Below are 16,029 nucleotides of genomic sequence, written 5' to 3'. Positions count from 1 at the left end.
CTCTAACTTACTCTAAGATCAATCTGACCCTTTTCTCCTACATAGCCCTCCATTTTCTATCATCCATGTGACTATTTTCTAAATGGGGAGAAAATTAAAAAATCTGAGGTGCAAAGGGACTTAGGAGTCTTTGTGCAGGATTCTCTAAAGGTTAACTTGCAGGTTGAGTTGGTGGTAAGGAAGGCAAATGGAATGTTAGCATTCATTTTGAGAGGACTAGAATAGGAATGCAAGGATGTGATGCTAAAGCTTTATAAGGCATTTGTCATACCACACAGAGTATCGTGAGCAGTTTTGGGCCTGTTATCTAAGAAAAGATGTGCTGAAATTGGAAAGGGTCTCGAGGAGGTTCACAAGAATGACCCCATGAATGAAAGGTTTATGATGAGGGCGATCTCATTGAAAGCTATCGAATATTGAAAGGTCTGAATAGAGTGGATGCTTCCTATAGTGGGTGAGTCTAAGACCGGAGAGCACAGCTTCAAAATAGAGGAAGCTCCATTTAGAACAGAGGTGAGGAGGAATTTATTTTGTCAGAGGGTGGTTAATCTATGGAATTCATTGGCACAGACAGATTGGAGGCCAAGACATTAAGTATATTTAAAGCGGAGGTCGATAGGTTCTCGATTAGTTGATTAGGGTGTCAAGAGTTACACAGAGAAGGTAGGAAAATGGGGTGGGCTAATGGACTAATTCTGCTCCTGTGTCTTATGGTCTTATGAAATCTAGGATTTGAATCTAAAAAATTATAAAATGGTAGTCTTTGTAAGTGTATTTCCCTTTAAATCCATCTGGATCATCCTCTTTAAATGTTCATCATTCTATTATTTCTGAAACCACCCATCAACAGTAAAATAGGAAGTGTTGCTGTCCAATAATGAAATGCTGCTGTAGATTGTATCTTTTTTAAATGCCTGCTGGGTTGACAGTTTTTGATAGATTCTGTCTCTCTGAATTTGCTGGCAGTTGCATGATCTTTTTTTTCCTTCCTTTTTCCCTACGGTGACCAAGGCCAGATTAATTGTTGTCCCATTATCCTGAGAAGCTGGTAGTAGCTGGTTTTTGGTTTGTTAAGATTAAGCAATGAAAAATGATACAATGTTAATAGCAAAACAATAACTGATAATGATGCCAACACAATGAGGAAGTTCCAAAATGTTTTATGAATGGTCCTATCCAACAACCATAGAAGTTGTTATACTGGATTTTTAAGATTTATTTAGAGATACTACACAGTAACAGATCCTTTTGGCCCAACGAGCCCAAACCACCTAGTTACACCCACATAACCAGTTGACCTACCAACCCACACATCTTAGGAATGTTGGAGGAAACCAGAGCCGGAGGAAACCCAAGCTGTCATGGGGCAAATATACAAACTCCTGACAGACAACAGTGAAATTGATCCCCTTCAAATAAGACTTCTTTATTAACTGATTTTATTACCTCTACAGACATTGGTTCTATGTTCTTAACTGAGACCTGGTTAAAGTCAAATGAATACAGCCAATTGCCTTCCGCTGGCTATGATAGTTCCAGCATATCAAGACCATGTGGATGAGGTGGTGGGCTTGTCACACTGTTCAAAAAGCATTTTAGGTGCAACCTACTGTCTGTCAACATTTTTTCAAGTTTTGAGGTACTCATATTTAAAATTTGTGGTACGCATCATGTCCTCTGTGTTATCATTTATTGCTCTCCAAAATTCAATGCCTGATTTCTCTTTGAATTTTCTGAATTTCTATCCTCTTCTATCCTCGCTGAGAGAACATTACCTAGCACTTCACTGAGCCCACTTATCGACTTGGAACTACACTTGGTTTTGCAATGACAAAAGGGTTAATATTATTGATGCCTCTCTGTCTGATACCACTATCTCTGATCATTTTTGCGTACTTTTTGATGTCCTCCTTCCTGTAGCCAAGACCACAAAATAAATTACAATTTAAAAAAAACTTCTCTTGACGCTGCAACAAAACTTAAATTCTCCGAGTTGACTAGTTTATCTGACCCTGTGACCTAAACTGCTCAGAATGGTTGATTCTTTCAACAAAAACTTGACAAATATATTAAACACAGTGCCTCCCCTTGGGGTTTAAAATAAATCGCTTAGTAAAACATCAGCATGGTTAAACAATTCTGTCCACAAACTCAAGAGGTCATGCAGCGTAGTTGAGAGAAAATAAAGGAAACTGGAACAGTTAGAAGTCAAATGTAATATTTTTAAGGAAAAACTAGGCTCCTGTAATACTGCTATACACTTTGCAAGAACAGGCCATTTTTCCAAGATTATTACAGAGAAAAATGGCAATTAAAGAATATTGTTCTCAACTATAAACCAACTATTGAGCCCTGCCCCAACCTATAGTGTCCTCAGTCAAGCTGCTGCCACAAAATGTGAGGAATTTGCAATTTTTTTTAATCAACAAAATTACTTTAATTAGGGAGAGTGGGGCTACAGATATTAGCCTTTCCACAGCCAACCAGATGGCAACTATGCCAAAATACACAAGTATTTCCAATTTAGAACTCTATAAGATTGTAACAAAGAGTAAACTATTTACTTGCTGTCTCAAACTTGTCCATGCTGCACTTTTTAAGTACTCTTTTGATAGTGTTTTCAATTCTGTTGGCAAAAATATTAACATTTCCCTTAAAACTGGAGTTTTTCCCAGATGCCTTCAAAAGTGTGGCTGTCAGACCCCTCCATAAAAAGCCAAATCTTGATAGCGAGGCAGTAGAAAACTACAAGCCTATTATTAAATCTTCCCTTCCTGGGCAAGGTACTTGAGAAAGTCATTTTCAACCAACTCAACAACTTTCTGAATGAGAACAATATTCTAGATAAATTTCAGTCAGGTTTTAGAGCAAACCTCAGCAGGGAGACAGCCCTTGCCAAAATTGTCAATGACCTTAGGATCAGCTTCAACACTAACAAAGCATCACTGCTGATTTTTCTAGATCTCAGTGCTGCTTTCAACACAATTGACCACAACATTCTCTTAGATTGCCTTGGAATTGAGTTGGCCTCTCTGGTGGTGCCCATAATTGGTTTTGTTCATATATCCTAGAAAGATTTTCTTTTGTCTGTCTTGGGAGACCAATTTTCTAAGAGATATAAATGTACCTTTTGGTGTTGCTCAGGGAAACCGCCTTGTTTCCCTACTCGTTTCCTTATACCTGCTCTCCTTCAGAGACATAATTGGAGAGCATAAACCTGATTTGCACAGTTATGCAGATGACACACAATTATAGATTGTGATTGTGGTAGGGTCTTATGATGATAACGTCCTATCTTCTCTGACTTCTCGTATGGCTGCAATAACTGATGAATGAGCAATTATTTCCTAAAACTAAATAAAGATAAAACTGAAATACTTTGGGTAGGTCCCAAAGCGATAACTTTCTTGATAAACTTGGGAACCTGGCTCCCATTGCAAAATCAGAAGTAACGAGCCTTGGTGTAATCCTTCATTCAGATTTGCATTTTAAATCCCACATAAAGAAAGTGACCAGAGCAGCCTTTCTGCACTTAAGAAATATTGCAAAGATACACGTGTTTCTGTCACATAATGATGCTGAAAAACTAATTTGTGCCTTTATATTGGATAGAGTAGATTACTGCAATGCACTTATTACTGGCCTTCCAGAGCAATTTATTGACAAACTTCAACTCATTCAAAACACTGCGGCTAGACTTTTAACTAAAAAAATGATGGAGGATATCACTCCCATGCTAGCAACTCTGCATTAGCTGCCTGTATCTTTAAGATTTAATTTTAAAGTTCTCTTAGTTGTTTTTAAAGCTCTTAATGGTCTGGGACTGGAGTACAACATGGAATCATTTTCGTTTTACAATCCTGCTCGAGCCTTCAGGTGTTCTTCTGCCAGTCTCTTAAATTTAAACAATCTCCATTAAAAGATAATTGGCAGGTCAGCTTTTTTTGAACTATGCTCCTAAACTGTGGAACTGAATGCGAAAAACTATAAGGGATGCCGACTCAGTTGATACCTTTAAAGGACAGCCCAAAATCTACCTATTTAACCTTGCTTTTAACTAACATCTTTTTGACTTTTATTTTCATGTTTATTTTTATTTTTATTTTCTTATTTATATCTTATCCCTTTGTAAAGCATTTTGAACTGCATCATCAAAGTGCTGTATAAATAAAGTTATTATAACTATAGATGAAAATGATCCCCTTTCACACTAAACAATTGAAGATCAGATTGTAATATTACTGAAGTCACCATACAAAGATAGACTTGTGTTTATTTAAAGCTCTTCATAACCTCAGACCCAAAGTCAGTGAAGCACCTTTGAAGTGTCATCAGCATCATAGCATAGGATTGCAGAAGCTGGTTTCTGCCTTGCAAGCTCCCAGAAAAAGCAAATTGATAATGACCACTTCAAATGTTTTTAGCAAATATGCACTGAGGGCTAAATATTGGCCAGTATTCAGGAGAGAAGTTCTGATCTTTTATAAGCATCTAAGAGGCCAGATGTAACTTCACTTGAAAAGCTCATCTGGAAGATGAAATCTTTGACAATTTATCTCTCTTTCTCCCCCTAGTTCTTGGAGCAGACAATCACGAATTAATGCTCCATTCTTCAAAGTGGGAGTTGAAAAACCATCCCTTCTAAATTTGAGACGAAACTTCTGCCATTGAGCTCACATACACCTGCCAGTCAAAAGATTTGCTGATTGCTGATTAATTGTAAATATGTATAATGACTGAACAAGAACGATTGAAGTGACTCACAGTCGAATAAATCTGGACAAGACATACCATGTAAACAGAGCCAGCTGTTAGGTAATGCAGGCGTGAATCACTGTATCTATTACCTAGCACTAAAGAGTTCTGAAGATGACGTATAAGTGCAGCACGTGTACTCCTGACATATACATTTCCAGAGGTCAGCAACTGGTCAGGTTAAGCAGAAAATCCAGTTTAAACTCTCAGTGCTATGCTGATCTTTTTCCTTCACACTTCTGCTTTCTCTTTAAAACTCCCAGGCAAGTGACTCCACACGCAAACAGCTGCAGAGCCCTATTGGGAGGTTCTGCCTCCATAACTCAGTGTGTCTCACTTTAAGTATTAGAGCTGAGGGTGTGTGTGGATGCACCCGATGCATCTTCAGTTTGTTCAGCCTTGAACCTGAATGTGTCACCTCAGGCTCACCACCACTTTGAAATATTAGTCCCATACCTGAAAGAAATGAATGCCTCTAATGTGCACTTGAAACACTCTGGTTCCATCGGCTGCGTAAGCCTAGGGAAGGCAATCTCCGGCCCTGCCAAACGTGTGAGATTGAGGTGCAAGCCCACCCCCAAACCCCCTGTTTGTGTGGATGCTACGTGATTCATTACCCTGGTACAAATAAGTGCCATGAAATAACAGACAGTACACTGCACACAATTAAACGATTTAGCTTTATAATTCTTAATTTGACTAAAGGGTTAGTAAAGGAAAAGCAAAACAAAAAGGAAGAAAAGGGCCCATTTTAATAAAACAATCTAATGTGCACAAGTTGGAGCTCACCGATCCTCCTTTGATCTCCCCGGGCTTCGTCGAATCATGGCCCCACTCCGGGTTGAGTCCTGCGACCTCTTCTCTCTGGCGTCTTCTCCCCTCATCTCCCGCCAAATAAAAGACCCAGCTCACACCGGTGTCAGGCACACAACACGAAAACACACTCCCTTCATTGGAGGGCTCACGTTCCAACGCACCCGTTAACTCTGACCATAACCCAAACAGAAAGACCATTATGTTAGCAGTGAGACCTTTCCTAGGGTGGCAGGTTAGAAATAAAATACCTGTAAAGCAAAGAGCAAAATAGGATCACAAAAACCTGAGCAAGCTCTCAATTTTATTTCCAGAGCCGTTATGCAATAACACGTATCAGAAATTAAATTTTTCTGAAATGATTTGTTCACGCTGTTTTCAGTCATGTTTCTATTCTCTGCAAGTAAAAGGGAGCTGCTATGGGAACCCATCAGAGTCCTTCTACTCCTGATCTTTTGAGGGATAGGTGGCATTTCCTTTATTCCAGTCTACTCACTTTTTGTTTGATTTACTAGTAAAATCACATTCTGCTCCTCCACCATTGTTGCTTCCTGCTCGTGCCCACAATAGAAAATGTTATTCATTTTAATTCCAGTTTCTGCCCTTGCTCCAGTGTAATATATCCCTCGATATTTCTCTGTCCCTGCGTTCCTCTGTTCTCCCCCTCTATTTCTAGGACTAGTTAGTGACATATTCCCCATCAAACCAACTGACTCCCATAGCTACCATAACAAAACTTCTTCCCATTCTGTTTCCTTAGAAGCTCTTGTGCATTCTTCCAATATCTTTTTCACTGTTGCCTTTTTATCGAAGAAGAAACTTTTCATTCAATAGGGGGGTCTATTGCAGTTTTGACTCCACACTGCCTTAGAACACAGAACATAGCACAGGACAGGCCCATCAGCCCATGATGTTATGCCGACCTTTTAAACTCCTCTAAGTTTAATCTAAACTTTTCCTCCTACATAGCTCTCCATTTTTCTATCATCTAAGTGTCTAAGAGTTTCTTAAATGCCCCTACCATCAACCCCTAGCAGGCATTCCACGCACTCACCACCCTCTGAGTAAAAAAAACCTACCTCTGACTTTCCCTCTGGCTATACTTTCCTCTAAACACCTGAAAATTACGCCGCCTCATATGAGAATCTACTAATAATTTCCAAAAAAGCACACCATTTTGCCTCACTTTCAGGCATTGATTCTGCTACTTCAATTTATAACTCACAGACCTGTCAGAATAAAAGGCGAAGATATGTAGTAGTAGGCCTCCGTTAGTCTCGATAGACCATGGATTTGCGCCTTGGAAAGTTTCCAGGGCGCAAGCCTGGGCAAGGTTTTTTTTATATGGAAGAACGGCAGTTGTCCAAGCTGCAAGTCTCCCCTCTCCACGGCACTGATTTTGTCCAAGGGAAGGGCATTAGAAAAGGCAAAGATAACAGGTTTAAGGAATCTTGGTTTTTGAGAGATATTGAGGTCCTGGTTAAGAAAAAGAAGGAGGTGCATAGCAGGTATAAGCAGGAAGGATCAAATGATAGACTTGAGGAGTATGAGAAATGAAAGAAAACACTCAAGAAGGAAATCAGGCGGGCTAAAAGAAGGCATGAGGTTGCTCTGACAACATGAAGGAGAATCCCAAGGGCTTCCCCAGATACAGTATGTTAAGAGCAAAAAAATAGCAAGGAATAAACATGGTTCTCTAGAAGATCAGAGTAGCCATTTATGCATGGACCGGAAAGAGATGTGGGAGATCGTAAATGAGTTTTTTGCATTTGTATTAATTCAGGTCCATAGAGTTTATAGAAGTGAGACAATACAGCAGTGAAGTCATGGACCATATACAAATTACAGAGAAGGGCATAGAGTCATAGAACACTACAGCACAGTAACAAGCCCTTCAACCCATAGTCCTTATCAAATTATTAATCTGACTAGTCCCATTAACCAGTACACTGACCATAGCACTCCATACCCCTCCGATCTATGTACCTATCCAAATTTTTCTTAAATGTTGACAGAACATCCACTACTTTTGCTGACAGCTCACCACCTTCTGAATGAAGAAGTTTCCCCTCATATTTCCCTTAAACATTTCACATTTCACCCTTAACCGATGACCACTAGTTCTAGTCTCACTCAACCTCAGTGGAAAAAGCCTCCTTGTATTTACTCTATCTGTACGCCTCATAATTGTGTGTACCTCTGTGAAACTTCTGATTCTTCTATGCTCTAGGGAATGAAGTCCTAACCCATTCAACTTTTCCCTGTAGCTAAGGTCCCATGTCCTGGCAGCATCCTTTTAAATTTTCTCTGCACTCTTTCAATCTTATTTACTCCTTTCCTATAGGTAGGTGACTAAAACCGCACACCATACTCCATATTAGGGCTCACCAACATCTTATACAACTTCAACATAAAATCCCAACCCCTATACTCAAAACTTTTATTTACATAAAATCCCAACCCCTATACTCAAAACTTTTATTTACAAAGACCGAGAATACTTTCCAATAACTTAGTTGTTGGCTGTCTTGAGCAATTTAGAGTGACTGACTCCCCAAGGACAGAGAAAGTGTTACTCTGAACCCTGTGGGAGGTTGCTGCAGAAATTACAGAGGTCCTAGCAGAGATATTTAAAATGTCCTTCACCATGGGTGAGGTGGCGGAGGATTGGAGCATAGCTAATGTTGTTCCATTGTTTAAGAAAGGCTCAAAGAATAAGTCAGGAAGTTTTAGACTGGTGAGCCTGAAATCAGTAGTGGATAAGTTATTGGAAGGTATTTTAAGTGATGCACCATCAATAACTCTCCAAGACATGAGGCGAGATATAGGCTTTTATTGGCTGGAAGAAAGAACAAGCAGCAATTGACCACCATACTACATCCTGGAGACTGAGACCAGGGCTCAGTCTCCAATCGCCTTTATACCGGGGTCCGTGGGAGGAGCCACAGGAGCAGTCAGCGGGGGGGGGGGGGGGGGGGGGAGGGGGGGCGTGTCCAGACAGGTATATGTAGTTCACCACACTAAGTGAACAGGTAAAAAAGTATTTTGATAGACAGACACACTGGTTAGGGATAGTCAACATGATTTCATACATGGTTGATCAGATTTTTTGAGGAAGTTACTGTTATGTTTTGTAACATTATAACATTTAACTAATTCAAGAAAACACAAAGAGTTCAGAGATGCAGGTTTAGCTTAAGCTTTACTTAAAGCAAGGCGTGCACTTATCACATGATAGCGTGATTACATATGCAATTAATGTATTTTACATATATCCTGTAATTTATTTAAACGAACAAGAAAGTTTAATTAACCTATTTATTTATATAAGATTAATCAAATAATATTGAAATATTAAATACACAACACTCTTCCCTGCTTGGTTATGAACTCCATCTCAAAGGAGAATGCATCTCAACAATATACACAGTATATTATATAATACAACTACTATATACAGACATCCACAGCATAGTCAATAATTAATTTGTCCCATTCAGTCTTGAGGAGTTAATTGCTGTAGAGAATTTCTTATTCTTGTGGGACAATGTCTTTTCTGACAAGGGGAAACATTCTGCTTGTCAGGTGAGATTTGTGGTTGTGAAAACAATCTCAGGTATGGGGTCTCCTCCATGGTGGTTGTCAGAGTTGACTCTGAAATTGTAGGAAGTGGTTCTAATAGATCTGGACACCTCAGTCCTCCTTTTCTCTCTGGATCTACTTTGATCCCTTTCTATTTCTTTCTCATGTTCCTTCTCCTTATCTCTTCCTTCCTTTTTCTGCTTCTCATTCGTGCAGCTTGATTTTGGGAAGGTCCATTTAGTTCACTAGAGTATTCTTTTATTAATCCTTCTATTGCTCATTTCATTACCTGATCACTCCTCTTGATTTCTGCAACCATGACATCAAGTGATGAATTCTCTGTTTTCATATCTCGATTAACTCCTTCCTTTTTGGCATTCCATTCATCCAGCTGGACTTTGGTCTTTGCATCTACATTTGCAAGCAGCTTTTTGTCTCCCACATGAAGTTTATGCAATAATCTAAATGCACGCAGAGTAAATTCTGTTTTTTTAATACTCAAATGCTGAATGCTTGTTACTTCCTGAAGCTTGTTGAACTCTCTTTCAGCTTAAAGCCAAGCCACATTTTGCAAGTAACTGCCTGATTGATATATCAGAAGCTTTCTCAAGCAACAGAAAATCTGCAGATGCTGGAAATCTGAGCAACACACACAAAATGCTGGAGTACCTCACCAGGCCAGGTAGCGTCTGGGGAAAAGAGTATAGTCGACGTTTCAGGTCGAGACCCTTCATCAGGACTGGAAAAAAAAAGATGAGGGGTCAGAGTAAGAAGGTGAGGGGAGGGGAGGGAGAAACACAAGGTGATGGGTGAAACCGGGAAGGGGAGGTGAAGTAAAGAGCTAGGAAGCTGATTGGTGAAAGAGATATAGGGCAGGAGAAGGGGGGAATCTGATAGGAGAGGACAGAAGGCAATGGAAGAAAGAAAAGTGGGAGGAGCAGCAGAGGCAGGTGATGGGCAGGTAAGAGATAAAGTGAGAGAGGAAAAAGGGAATGGGGAAGAGGGGCATTACCGGAAGTTAGAAAAATCAATATTCATGCCATCAAGTTGGAGGCTACCCAGACAGAATATAAGGTGCTGCTCCTCCAATCTGAGATTGGCCTTATAAATTGGATTAGACATTGGCTTCACGGAAGAAGCCACTGCGTGGCAGTAAATGGTTGCCTCCTTGGCTGGAGGCCTGTAACTCGAGGCGTGCTGCAGGGATCAGTGCTGGGTCCATTGCTGTTTGTCATCTATACCAATGATCCGGATGATAATGTGGAAAACTGGATCAGCAAACTGGATCACCTTCACAAATAAAAGTAATGAGTATAGTAATTGGGATATTATGTTGAAAATGTATAAAATGTTAGTGAGGCCTAATTTGGAGTATTGTGTACAATTCTGGTCACCACCTACATGAAGGATGTCAATAAGACTGAAAGAGTGCAGAGGCCCTATATCTCTTTCACCAATCAGCTTCCCAGCTCTTTACTTCACCTCCCCTTCACCCATCACCTTGTGTTTCTCCCTCCCCTCACCTTCTAACTCTGACTCCTCATCTTTTTTTCTCCAGTCCTGATACTTTCAGGACTTGAGGTCCTGAGTTACAAGGACAAGTTGAATAGGTTAGGACTTTATTCCCTAGGGTACAGAAGAATGAGGGGAGATTTGAAAGAGGTATACAAAATTATGAGGGGTCTAGATGGGTAGATGCAAGCAGGCTTTTTCCACTGAGGTTGAGTAAGACTGGAAATAAAAGTCGTGGGTTAAGAGTGAAAGGTGAAATGTTTAAGAAGAACATGAAGGGGAACTTCTTCACTCAGAGGCCGGTGAGAGTGTGAAAATATCTGTCAGCGGAAGTGGATGTGGGTTTGATTTCAACATATAAGAGAAATTTGGATAAGTACATGGAAGGGAGGGTTATGGAGGACTATGGTCTGGTGCAGGTTGATGGGATGGATTAGATTGGCCAAAATGCCTGTTTTTGTGCTCTAGTGTTCTATGTCTCTATGACCTATCTTTCATATTTTCACGCGTTGTCCCCTTCATTTTGCAGTATTTGTCATCAAGTGTTTCTTAGCTTTAACACTGTAAGGCCCGTGATGAATTTCTTCTGTTAAGAACGTACGAGAAAGGAGGAGAAAGCAATCTGGCCCCTTCGGTCTACTCCACTGTTTTGACTGTATTCACAGATCCTCCTGTGGAATTTCCAAAGATTCACTTCCTGTAGTGAAGGAATTTCTACTAAAGTAATTTTTTGTATTGTTGGTGGAATAGATGGAAGTAACTGTGGTCTCTGTTGTTGCACACCCTTACCAGTGAAGAGCACATGGTATTATATATTTACCATATCAGTATTATATGGTTTACCTTGAATTACAAACAAGAGAAAATCTGCAGATGCTAGAAACCTGAGCAACATACAAAAAAATGCTAGAGGAACTCAGCAGGCTAGGCAGCATCTATGGAAAAGAGCCGACAGTCGACGTTTCGGGCCGAAACCCTTCGGCAGGTCTAGAGGAAAAAGCTTGAAAGGTGGGGGGAGGGGAGAGAGAAACACCAGGCGATAGGTGAAACTTGGAGGGGGAGGGATGAAGTAAAGAGCTAGGAAGTTGATTGGTGAAAGAGACAGAAGGTCATGGAAGAAAGGAAAAGGAGGGGGCGAGGAGCACCAGATGGGAGGCGAAGGGTGGGCAAGGAGATAAAATGAGAGGGAGAAAGGGGGATGAAAAATGGTGAAGGTGGGATGCATTACTGGAAGTTTGAGAAATCAATGTTCATGCCATCAGGTTGGAGGCTACTTTGAATTATTTGGTTTTTATTTTTGGTTCCATTTAGGTATTTTTTTCAATTACCTTTGACTGGCAAAACTCAGTATCATTAAACTTCAGGCAAATTTTTCTAGCCTGAAGTTAGATAATAAATTGCAGCCAAATAGAAAATGACAAAGTACCTTCACATTCAATGTCATACAAATATGATTGTTCTGGATTGTAAACATAGCGTTCATAGTCTTAAAATGAAACTGAAAAGTACACACTCAAAATCTGAATTGACTAATATTTTAATCAGTGTGAAAATACATTTTCAAATGTAAATGCTCAGAATGGGACAAAGTCTGCTCTTATGTCTCATAGTCTTATGGAATTTTTTTCTCCATCGTCGTCGGCTAAAACCAATTAATTCAAACCCTTTGTGGCTTTCAGTAACCTGTCATTTCAAAACTTCTCTGGATCACTATCCATTGCATGAAAAGCACGTTTTCTGATTTTGGTCCTGAACGGTTTCACTTTTACTGTTCTTGTTCTAAATCACTCAACACAGGAAGCAGCTTCTCTCTGTTCACACTGTAAGGCTTGACTTCCATTTTAAGTAGCCAAATTAGGAAAAATTCATGAGTTTGTAAAACTGCTGGCTAACTTTATTGAACCTGCATCCCAGCTTTAATACTGCAAGGCCTGTGGTGAATTTTTGCTGCTAAGAACATAAGATAAAGGAAAGGAGTAAGCAATCTGTTCCCCTTGAGTCTGCTCCAGTATTTAATAAGATCTTTTCCTTGTCCTTACTTCATATTCTTTGATAGCTTTAATATTCAAAAACTAATTGATCTCTGTTTTGAGTCCAATGAAATTGGAAGGTTCTGAATTCCAAATTCCAAAGAAATTTCTCTCAATTTCAGCCATATCTTAATTTGAGACTGTGACCACTACTTTTATATGCTCAGGCAGCTGAAATGCCTGCTGCAGCTACCCTGTCAAACTCTTCAAGAGCTTGACAGGGTAACACAGGTTTCCAGGTTGTGGAGAATTGCAGCCTATTCCACTCAACCTCTTTTCATATGACAAACCAACCTTCCAAGCAATGAGTCTGTCGAGTATTTATTGCACTCTTTCGGTAACAAATAGTTAGTTCTATTGTTAGGAAATGTGGTAAAAATCTTACACTCTGCTCCAGGTGTGGTCTCACCAAGATCCATTAGAACTTTATGTGCATTAGCTTTTAGTCATTTTGTGGGCCAAAATGTCCAGATAACAGTGAGGTTGCCCAGCTCCCCATTTTTCACTACAGGTCCATAATCCCTTATCCGAAATCCTTGGGGCCAGTTGCATTTCAGAATTCAGAATTTTTCAGATTTCAGAATTGCTCCTTGTTAGTTCCAGGATCCCCCATGGATACTAAAAAAACACATGTGCTCAAGACCGTTATTTAATATGGCTCAGTGTGGGTGGACTTTAGGACCCAGCGGAACTCCAGACCTACGCACATCCTCCCATATACTTTAAATCATCTCTAGATTACTTATAATACCTAATACAATGTAAATAGTTGTTGTACTGTATTGTTAAAGGAATAATAACAAGAAAAATATTTTATTTCCGACAAAAACATTCAATAAAACATAAAAATATACAGCTTCAAACAAATCGAATCAAACACATGGTAAATGACTTATTGGAATAAATGTAGGACGTCACTGTCACTATAAAATTTCATTAACTTGTCTTTCTGTTTCTTTAAATTATATACAGTGGTAGTTCCAACACCATATTCTTCAGTAAGACGCCGCACAGACACACCACAATCAAGCTTCTGCAATAACTCCACTTTCTGTGTTATTGATAATGACAGGTGCTGCATTCACTTTTTCTCATCATTACCCATAGGGGTATCTGTAGCTCTTTTTGACATTTTCACAGTGAAATTAAACACAAAGTCAACAGTGAACACAAAATACCAGCGAACAGCAAATGCACGTGTAACCAGTACGAGTGCTGAGCCACAACTGACGTCTGGCGGCCTCTGCTAGTGCTGCCACGTCACACCTGAGTGACATCAGCTGTTTGCGAAAAAAACTTCCTGGATTTCAGAATTTTTCATAAAGGATTGTGGACCTGTATTAAGAAAATTTTCTGTTTTTGACACAATTTTTATGGCACCTCAAAGTATCTCACTCCAAGGTGTATCTCACACTTGCTCCCTGACTGCTTCAAGTATATTTCCATTAAATATTCAAAGTCATAATTGAAGAAATATTCAAGATACCAAGAAATAACAAATAGAAGTGAAAGTTATTAGTTAAGAGCTTTTCTTCATAAGCAAACAATAAAAATAAACTGTTCCAATAAAACTGTTCTGAATACACATTCAACGGCCACTTTATCAGACACCTCCACTTCAAGGTTTGATGTATGTTGCATTCAGAGATGCTCTTCTGCACACCACTGTTGTGACCCATAGTTATTTGAGTCACTGTTGCCTTCTGGTCAGCTTTAAACAGTCTGGTCATTCTCCTCTGACCTCTCCCATAAACAAGGTGTTTTTGCTCACAGATGCCACTCACTAGATTTGTCTTTTTGGTTTTTTTGCATCCTCTGCAAACTCTAGAGACTGGTGTGCGAGGAAGTGGCAGGAGATCAGCAATTTATAAGATGTTCAAACCACTCCATCTGGCATCAGCAATCATTCCACAAACAAAGCCACATTTTTCCCCATTCTGACGTTTGTTCTGGACAACAACTGAACCTCTCGACCAGGTCTGTATGCTTTTATGCATTGACTTGCTGCCACATCATTGGATGATTAGATATTTGCATTAACGAGCAGATATACTGGGTACATCTGGCGAGCAGGTGTGCCTAATAAATTGGCCACTGAGTGCATTGTGAAGTTCCTTTAGTTAACATCCTTTGTTGTGTTGTACACTGAGGAACAAAGTTCTCAAACGATCTACAGAAAGAGCAAATCATAAACTATTGATAAAAGCTTCCTCAAAGTCTATACAGTACGATTTTTCCTCCACAAACATCAAATTGCTCTTTCCTACAGTATTTGTCTTTGCTCTCAATATTTTGAAGCTTCCCTAATTAAGACAACATAAAACTTTGCCTGTTTTGATGCTTCAGAATGAACCAGCAGGAAGCTGTGTAATGCCATCTAAGATGGAGGTTATTATTCAGATTTGCTGATGCAATTGGCTAGAGAGGATCACAATTAAATTTAAGTACTTCTTTACTTAACATATTTTGTTCTGAGACATTTATTTAAACATTGTTTTAAATGTAGACAAATAGGAAGATAATATAGTAGCTTAGTATTTGCTGATCATTTTGTAAAATAAACACAAATGATGTCAAATCATGTGGTTTGCCTACTTCATGTACTTAACTAGAAACCAAAATCTTACTCACAAAAGTAAACATAATGGCTTGGAAATCCTATTGTGTGATGCAACATGTAAGTGCAGAATTGATTCTTAAATGTGATCAGTTTTTACAAAATGTCTATACCAGCACATGTTATATTAACAAACGATCTGCTGAAAGAACTCAATGGATTGAGAAGCATCTGTGATGGGAACGGGATTGTCAAAAGTTTATTCTGAAGCACTGTATCGGAACCAGTTCCAGATTCCAGCATCTGCATTCCGTGTGAATGTGGGCAGCACAGTAGTGATACAGATAGAATAGTCCTCCCACAGCTCTGGTAACCTAGGCTTCATTCTTCGCACAGATGTTAGTGTGGAATTTGCACATTCTTACCTGAAAGCAAGCACTGACTCTGATGTCTGCTGCCTTCCTATCGAGGTTGATGAATTAATTGGCCACTATTATTTTGGTATTTTCCTTGATGTATTTGCACAGTTTGTTGTCTTTTGCAGATTGGTTGCTTATCTGTTTTTGTTGTGTGCGATTTTCCATTGATTCTATTTGTTTCTTTGTACTTCCCGTGAATGTCCACAAAAAATGAAACTCAGAGTAACATATGATGCAATATATGTACTTTGACAATAAAGTTACTTTGAACTTTGAACAACTTCCGGGAATTTCAATCACTCACCCATGGTCCACGGATGAAGTGGGTCACACATGCAGCAGCAGACACTCACAACAAAAT

This window comes from Hemitrygon akajei, chromosome 23 (assembly GCF_048418815.1).
Source record: "Hemitrygon akajei chromosome 23, sHemAka1.3, whole genome shotgun sequence".
In the NCBI taxonomy this organism is placed as follows: domain Eukaryota; kingdom Metazoa; phylum Chordata; class Chondrichthyes; order Myliobatiformes; family Dasyatidae; genus Hemitrygon; species Hemitrygon akajei.
Note: the sequence above shows the minus strand (reverse complement) of the source record.